Here is a 9,659-nt window from a genome sequence, read left to right on the forward strand (position 1 = left end):
CAGCTCTTGTTCTTTTATAGTGCCCTGAAGAAAGAATGTGAAGTTTTTTTTTTGACGTTTTTTATTATAACACTTAGTTTGTGATATGCATTGTATTGTGAAATGAACAAATCAACATCTATTTCAATAGCAAAGAGTTCTGATGTATTATGGATCTATGGAATATAATTTATTCAGTACTAAAAAATAATATAAATGAAAATATTGTTTGGCATGAACCATAATGAAGCTGTGTTACCATTGCAAGATGTGCTCACCTACTGGAGACCATCGCTATCACCACTGTTTCATAATTATTCCAGGACACATTCTCTTGAACCCATCTGATTTCTTCTGATAATGGAAAGCCTTTTCACAGGTGTTATTTGCAAATAATATCACAATTGATTCAGGTGACATCGGGGCTGGGTGGCCCTTGACACAAGATCAGTATGTCTTTATGCACAAGTAACCATCATCATTGTAACACTCTGCAGCAACAAGTGCCATGGTAACTACAGGTTGGGTAAACTCCTCATCAACCTATGACTGTACTTGGCGACTTAATGGATTGGTGACCTATTTGATTACTGTATCATAGCACCTTGTCAGCATGAGGTTTTGCATATAATATCAATCACTATCTTGGCTCATGCTGGACTATTCAGCACCATATTCATAGAGCTAGGATATAGAGTGGCGTTCACCAAGAAAGAAAATGGAAAATTAGGGCACCGCGGTAATTATCACTGTCGTCAATTTATCCTGACTTGATTATGCACAGGTTACAGTGATAGGGCTGCTGAACTGCTTACTGTAGTGTTAGATTGCTTTGAGTGTGCAAGTAATATCATATATTGCAAGTGTCAAGTTGTGAGATCTGTAATATGAAAGTAAAAGCAGTATCTGACTTGGTATAGGTGTAACATTATGGATGATGATTTACAGTGAGCACTGATGTTTGGTCTGTTTGTTCGACCAGTTATTTATCCCAGCATGTCGTATATGCGTGTTGTGGACCATTCCCTTCAGGCGTAAGAAGGAATTCAAAGAATGATCCAAGGTTTTGACAAGAAAACATTTGCTCCATATGAAATGCCTCCATGACACTACTAGATGAGAACAAATTCCTTTACAGGCGTATGATGATCCAACTATTATTTGACGAGTCCTCTGGCCAGAAAAGCACATTCCCGAATGTTTCAAGAAAGCTGCTGTCATCATTTTGTGTCTTTACTGATTCATATGCAGTCCTCACAGTGCTGATTGTGTATCTGATGCATATATACTGGTGATTTGATCAAAACTGGAAAGAAGTCCAACAGTTAGCGTCATGTATATGAATGTACTGCTGTATTCTTGTGAAGGATCTTAGATATGAATTGAAGGACAAACATCTTTAGTCACCATTTCCAGTATAGTATTTATAGATAAAACATGACTCTTCACGTTGCAATGCACTGACAGACATATTCATTCAGGCTGCTTCCTCTTTGAGTGTTTCCTCGGCTTGTTCGTCTACTTCAAGCCTTAGATATTTGTCCTTTAGTAGCATGATGGCAGGGAATGACGCCACTATAGCTCCTAACATGGCCCAGTTCATCCAGGACTGGCTACCTGGAATTAAAACAATGAGCTGGTATTCTGTCTTCAACAGATTCTACACCTGACAGCTTGGCAAAACAGTAGCAGTGGTTTTCTTTCCCTGTGCCTTTTGTATCATATTTTCCACTGTCAATCATCAGTCGTAATCTGTGTCTGTTTCTACAGATTGCTTGCACTGAAATTTGTTGTAAATATTTTTGGAGGGGCATTTTCTAACTTGTTAAACCTTGTATCCAATCCTTTTCACTTTGTCAATAAAATATGTTTAAACCAAGATTTCATTGGTATGGAATGTACAGGTCTTTGCTTCAATCCAGAGTTCCTTCAGATACTCATTTGGCAGGACGCTGATAAGAGTGTATTAAAATACTTACTAACATGTGGTAAGGTAGGGATCAGGAGAAAGATGAAGCCGAACATATTGTTCCCAAATGCCAGTATGCCGTTGGTTGTCCCCTCACCGATGGGGAACGTCACTTCACATGCCAGTTCATAGATAAGTGGCTCCGAACAACACAAGATGGAGTTTGCTGCTATGAATGTGATGTACAAGACCACTGCAACATATCCAGCAATGATAATGATTCTCAGAATACTACCTCTGATGCTTGCTTGCCTTTTCCCTGTTACTGTACTAATCTGGAATGAACCCGTGTTCATTGTGCAAGTGCTGTGAGCATGGACAAACATCTTTATTACTGTATGCAACATTGTTCATTAATATAACAGAAGTTGTATATTCATTGTACTTCCCCAATGTTTGTCACACCAACTTCTAAATGCTACTCAAACAAGTTAAACTCATTGTGAACACCAGCTGCTGCTTAGTTCCATAAGCAAACTCTAAGCATTTTAGAATTTTGGTATGTTAAGTATTGTTTAGTCTGAGGGAAAACACATGAACCAAAGTCTCAAGACGCACATTATTTGCACTGACACATGTCTTGTATGTGTCTTTATCATAAATGCACACGTTTTCCATATACACCTTCGAACATTTAATCATTTAACCAGCATGTATTTCTAAGTCATTATCACATAGTACTGATAACATGACTTTGACAAAACACCTGCAACAGCCACCTCAAAGCTTTTATGCAGCTTTCAGGGGAAACAAGAAGTCATCTTACTGGAACGTGTTGAAACAGCATGTATTTCTAAATTACTATCACATAGTACTGATAACATGAATTTGACAAAACACCGGCAACTACCACCACAAAGGTTTTATGCAGCTTTCAGGGGAAACAAGAAGCCATCATACCAGAACCTGTTGGAAACAGTAACGTGGGTAAATATATATTTTAGTCCAGGGTTGTTATTATGAGTCTTACCAAGAGAAGAGGGCAGCACCCCAACACAGGCGAGGGCAAAGCATGCCGTGCTAACAGCCCCCAGAACATATGAGAGAAATATCAACAGTTTAAAATGGCGGGAGAACTTGTCAGCAAACCTGAAATATTAAAAGATTATTCAGACAGCAAAGGTTTTCTTTTCAGGCCATTCATATCAACTATCACGCTCACTCAGTAGAAATGGAACATGTCTAAATTTCAGTGAAATTGCAATATTATCAAATGTCCATCTGACCACTTAGAAACTGTTTTTGTTCTTCACGATTGTGTATCATGTTTACCTTGCAACTATTAATGATGCTCCCATCTGGCCCAAACTGCTGTAAAATGCCATCCAGCCGGCCTGTGTCTGAGAGATTCCGTACGGTTTGAGGATGATATCCACCACGCCTGTCCAGCAGGTGGCTACTCCCTGGGCCACACCATATATCAGAAAGAGTAGCCAGAACTGGCCACGCCTAGACACAAAATAGCACATGGATACATGTGGTATCTTTGGTTTGCAAGTCTGACCCCACGATTCCGTTAGTCACCTCTTATGACAAACATGAAAGTCAGTTCTAACCCAGATCTTCATGGGTTCTGTATCTAAGTCATGACAATTATGCTATGCATGGACAAAGGCTTTTCAGTGAGTGGGAAAATGACAGTTTAATCTAGAAGACGTATTAGTGACTTCTCTTATTAACCAGTCACAATAGGCTTGGGAATTCTTGTTTTACATTCAGTCCAGTCCACAATATCCTTGATAATAATTATTATCAGACTGTTTCTAAACATTTTCTTACAGTAATCATAGAAAGTGGCAGATAAGCTTTCAGGCATGACCAGAGCTTGTCCGGGAGTGCTGGCTGGCTTGCCAAACAGGTTAGTAGTAACTATAGTGGTTTTAGTCAGCTGTTCTGGGTCCCGATCCACGACATGCTACATTCCTACGACATGCTACAACAACATAGTATACCATAGGCTTAGTGCTGGGAACGCTTTGTGGATCGGGACCCTGGACTGCTCCAACTGTTGATCTTGTCGTCTTCATTGCCAGACTGTCTTCCTGTTGAATTATTTAAAGGTGTTTCCAATACTACCTGAATGGCTAAGAATAAAGGTGGTGTGGCATAAGTTACATTCCCTGTCATATGTGAGCCCCATGTTTACTGCACAAGTAAGAGTTTTTCTTTTTAATATCATGGTAAAGAAACTGAACTTACATCTATTTGTTTATAAGCTTATTGTCTGAAGAACTCAAGAAATATGTGAATATTGATTTACACTGCTTTTGGCTATATTTTAGAAACATCCCCACTAAAGGACTTCACAAATTATATCATGTATCCTTCATTAACATTCAGCGGTCAAGGCCTAGGATTTACAGTACATTGTTTGTGAGATCTTGGCATGGAATAAAATACATGATTTAAATAGTATTTGGGGAAAATCTGGGTTCTAAACCCATGATCATGTGAACACAGCATACAGAATGAACATAGAAATGTAACTCTGTACTGATTAACCCCCTTGTCTACTTGTTCCTGAGGAATTGTAGCAAAATATGTGTGTTGTTGTTGTGGAAATTCAGCGTGTTAACAATGTTACCAATCATGGACATCTGGGTTAGAAGTGGTCTTCAACAACCCATGCTTGTTGTAAGATTGCAGTTGGGGGGATGGGGGGTGGTGTGTGTGTGTGTCAGGATCACTGACTTGGTTGACACAATCATGTCATCGTATCCGAAATGTGTAGATCGATCACGATGTTGATCACTGGATTGTCCGGTCCAAACTCGATTATTTACACAGCACCACCATATAGCTGGAATACACCATATAGCTGGAATATTGTTGAGTGCAGCATTAAACAACAACACAGTTACAGTGCGTTTAGATGAACAGTGGTCACCTGGAGAGAGCTTTGAGTCCCACCAGGAAGTTTTCCCTCTTTTTTGACGCTGACATACATGGGGGTAGAGGCGGTCTGCTGGGGAAGTACAACAGGATGAGCAAGAGGAGGAATACCGACCATCCAAACACTGAAACAGGCAGTGCATGAATAGGTTGTTCTTACTGGCACTGATACAGTGCAATACAGAAGAGAGGAAGAGCAGGGCCAACTCCCAGACAATAATAGAAAATCTGTTTTAGAATGGAATAAAAACCAATTGCCTTTGCAGACACGAATACTTTGAACAGAAACATAACTCCACACCTTTAAAATGAACACTCAACAACAAGAACGTAAGTAAATCATGATTCTCACCACCATACAGCATATACGTAATGTCCTTCCGTTCTTCTGCTATCCTTGTTCCTGAAGGGCGAGAAGATACAGAAGAGGATAAAGACACATAAATACTGTAGCAATAACTTATTTTATACAATTTTACTCATCGTTAGTTTCATCCTGGCTTGAGAACTTCTGGCTGTGAGGACACTCACCTGAGGTGTTGAAGTACAGGGAACAGTCGGTCTCCCCAAGGTTGGATTCAAATGTCATGCTTTGGAAACTGGAAATGTATGACAGAAGTCAATACGACAATGGAAGTTCATTACGGATATGATGATGGGTAAAGATCCAGGATTTTGGAGACGTGGGGTGCACATAAATCATAAAGTCCAGAGGATACAAGGAAAAGCTCCTCAGGGAAATCCATCCCTATTGGATATACAATATCTGGTGTTAACCTGAAAGTCTGTTGAATTTACACACTGTGCCCGGATCGCCTGTTTAAGGAAAACACCAGTTTGGTCTGAAAGTTAAACTGGGCAAGTGATCAAGTGTTTCACTTAAGGGATAATCAAATTTGCTTTTGTCTTCTATTGAAGTCAACTCTATTACATAAACTGTTGGGAATATAAAGTATATACTTTAAAATTTGCTTTGAAGTTGTAACCTGCATAAACATGTATATCGTGTGCATGTCAATTGTTGTGAAATACTCATTTACATGATGTACATACCACTGCATTTTTGTCCTCATCAAACCCAAAATCACCATTGACCATTGTTTGGTTCATTTTCAGCCACTATGACGGATAGGCGAATCTTGTATTTGTTGGCAGTTTAACGCATCATATTCCATAAGACAGCATCACTCACTTATTAGTGATTATCTATTGATGCTATTGTTCAATACATATTGACATCATTTCAACAATTCCTTTCATTGTCACAAAAGACAACACCATATTTTTATAATGTAGGTAAAATGTGATCTCATTTACATCAGTTTGTTTCGTTTCACTTTTAACAGCCAATGTTTCATGATGTAGATTACTGGGACAAACATGAAATTACTTGCCTTTGGTTGGTTTTTACCTTGGTACAGTTTGGGTTGGTACGATCGGGCACTAATATTGGTCCTGGAAGAAAATTATTTATAACAGTACATGTAAGTAGATGTTGTGGTAGATATAACAGTGACATATCATGATGAAATTCCACTGCCGTTTAGTTATGTCATATGCCGTGCTGTGTCTCCTCGCAACCAGACAAAGAGTGGATAGACAGATTGCCTGGGGACAAGGGTATAACACCCATACGCCCTCAGGTAACAATAGAACAGTGTCCTCCTTGAACCAACAACAGAATTTATATTTCTCCTTGGGAGACTTCATTCACATGTCAACAATACGTACATATATTTATCACTGTCTCAAAAGATGGTAAATGAGTATCCATCTATCTCAATGATTCCGAAAACTGTGATCATTTGTTGGGAGCTATGTGGCTTTATGATTATGTTCAACAAATGTCCCTAAACTGTGTTTCATTTCTGCGAGCCCTTCCAATCAAAGTCAGATGAAAGTCCAATTAAACCTGGGAGCAAGGGTAACATAATTTGTCTCAGTGGCCACTGTTTGCAATGCAGAATTCAGTCATTCAACATGTCAGAAACCAGATTCACCCAGACTATGTTATAGGACAGTCAGCTGTTTACACAGGTTTCACCTATGTCTCACACCACCACAAGCTCGGTCACTCACAGACTTGTGAAGATCCTGCTCGTGAAGAGTCAATCTTCTGCAGCCTTGGCTTATTTGTTTGTTGTTAAATGCGGCACTAAGCAATATTCCAGCTATATGGCAGCGAACTCTAAATAATCGGGTATGGACCAGACTATCCAATGATCAACGTCACAGGCATTGATCAACGCAGCTACGTTACGATGACATGTATCAATCCGATCAGCAAGAGTGACCTCTCGATCCAGTTGGTTGCCTTTAGTTTGAATTGAGGCGATGATGCCAGTATGCCATTTGCATATCGATGTTCATGATGTCAGTCATTAGATTGTCTGGTCTAGATTCTATTATTTGCTGACTGCTGCAGTCATACTATTGGATAACAACCAAACTATGCACTCACTCACTCATATACATATTTGACTGTATATTCAGGCCCCAATTTCTTGAAACTAACTTGAGTTCGAGTTTTGACTTAAGTTAAAGTTTTTACTCAAATTTGAGAAAAAGCATTTCCCAGAATGTACTGAAATTGACATTAAACTCAAACATAGTAGACAATTTGAATTTGGTGGATAGTTTACTTAAGTTGTTTGTTTATATTTTAAAAACACAGATGAGTTACAAATTCAGCTATTTCAAATTGTCAAACTCAGTTTGATATATATCAGTAAAAACTTAAATTTTTTTTGAGAAATCGGAGCCTGATTATGTAGTTTGCAAGAGATGTGTTTGGACAGCAGAGGCACTGACCTACTACAAAACTAAAGGCCAGTCCCATATTGGCGATAATGATGTTGAGAGCTGTGCTTGTTGTCCTCTCGTGAGGACCGAACCAGACACTGGAAAGGACGGGAACACCAAACATTGCCACTGAACCAGCCATCCCGTTCAAAGTGGCCCCAATGTGGTTGAGCCTGGAATAGAACAGGTGGTCATCTTCATACACATGACATAACAAATCTTATATTACCTAATGTGTATGCCGAGTCTGAATATGAATGTTGTGTGAGCCATGTGCCATTGTCACTCTTCATCTGATCTCCTGTACTGATCATGTTAAGAAGGGTTCTTATACTGAAAATGTTACGAAAATCATCTGAACTGACCAAGCCACAAAAGGCTCCTAGAATCATCATGTTACGAAAGTCTCCTGTCCTGACCATGTTTTTAAAGTCCCCTGTACTGATTAAGTTACAGAAGTCTCCTGTAGTGATCATGTCACAAAAGGTTTCTGTAATGACCATGTTACGAAAGGCTCTTATAATCATCATGTCACGAAAATCTCCTCTATGATCATGTTTCAAAGGAGTCCCAAAATTATCATTTTATAGCTGGCCCCCTTACTCACCATGTTACGAGAGGTGGTGTGGAGGAGATACACCTCATACCACACCCAACTGTTACCAGCATCATACTGGACACAACGGCAGGCCTAAGACCTGTGATTGAGAATACATTGTCTTTACATCTATAAAAAGCACTGGGCACCATGTCAAACATATCAACAACATTTTCCTGGAATTCGGGGTTACGAACTGACCAGTGCCGAATACATAATGGATTATTATTTCCTCAATTTAAGAGGATTTGAATACATGTTCAGACATACAATCTAGAAATATTACACATAGTGAGCGAGTGAGAGAGTTTAGTTTTACGCCGCACTTAGCAATATTACAGCTATATGGCGGCGGTCTGTAAATAATCGAGTCTGGACCAGACAATCCAGTGATCAACAACATGAGCATCAATCTGCGCAATTGGGAACCGATGACATGTGTCAACCAAGTCAGCGAGCCTGACCACCCGATCCCGTTAGTCGCCTCTTACGACAAGCTGAGTCGCCTTTTATGGCAAACAAGGTTGCTGAAGGCCTATTCTACCCCGGGACCTTCACTGGTTATTACACATAGTAGCAGTAAAAATTGGAAAGATGTTCACATGGCAACATACCATGTCATTGATGAAACCAACACAAACCAACACTCAATGATCCACCCCATTTCCCTTCACCTCAATGACCCATCCTTGTGCCCATCACATCACTGACTCTCACTCTTACCATCACTCCAATGACCCACCTTACCCTTCACATCCATAACCACCTTATTACTCTTCATGTCAATAACCCACCCTCCTCCCCTTCATGTCAATGACCCATCCTCTTACCCTTCATGTTAATGACCCACCCCCTAACTCTTCAAGTCAATGACACTTTCACTTACCCTTCATTTCAACGAACCAAGAGAAGAACACGGCTGTCACCATGAAGGATATTGGTCCCCAGTTGATGAGAGTGGTTATTGTCCCATCATCCCAACCAAATGCATCTTCACTGGCTGCAGAGATCGGTGCGTAGGTGTTCAACATAATGTTCTGTGTGGCCGTATATAAACCGAAAATGACCAAAATGTACCATCGTCGTTTATACAACTTGACCTTCACCTCTACCTCCTGGGTAACTGGGCTAGTGTTGACAGGGGCTTGAAGACTTAGGGGTAGCTATTTGTGTATGCCCAGACACTATGTCCTCAAAGGAGGCACCATTATCGCTGAGTTTGGGGTCTGCAGCATATGTGGATAAATATTGCGGCGTATGCAAAGTGTCTTCTTCCTCGCCTAGTCCCTCAAATGGGAGACCCCTTGTATTCGATAAAAGCCTTGTTTTTTCATCCATGCTGACTTGTATTTGATAGAGTAGAATAGCATGTAATTATCTGTGGCTGGAACTGGTTTGCTAGTAGACAATTCCTCTGTT

At 40.0% G+C, this 9,659-nt stretch overlaps 1 pseudogene; it reads right to left on the reverse strand.

Annotated features, from left to right (window-relative positions):
- LOC137298491 (solute carrier family 49 member 4 homolog) lies at positions 1 to 9,659 on the reverse strand (annotated as a pseudogene).

Source organism: Haliotis asinina, chromosome 10 (genome assembly GCF_037392515.1).
Source record: "Haliotis asinina isolate JCU_RB_2024 chromosome 10, JCU_Hal_asi_v2, whole genome shotgun sequence".
Taxonomy (NCBI): Eukaryota; Metazoa; Mollusca; class Gastropoda; order Lepetellida; family Haliotidae; genus Haliotis; species Haliotis asinina.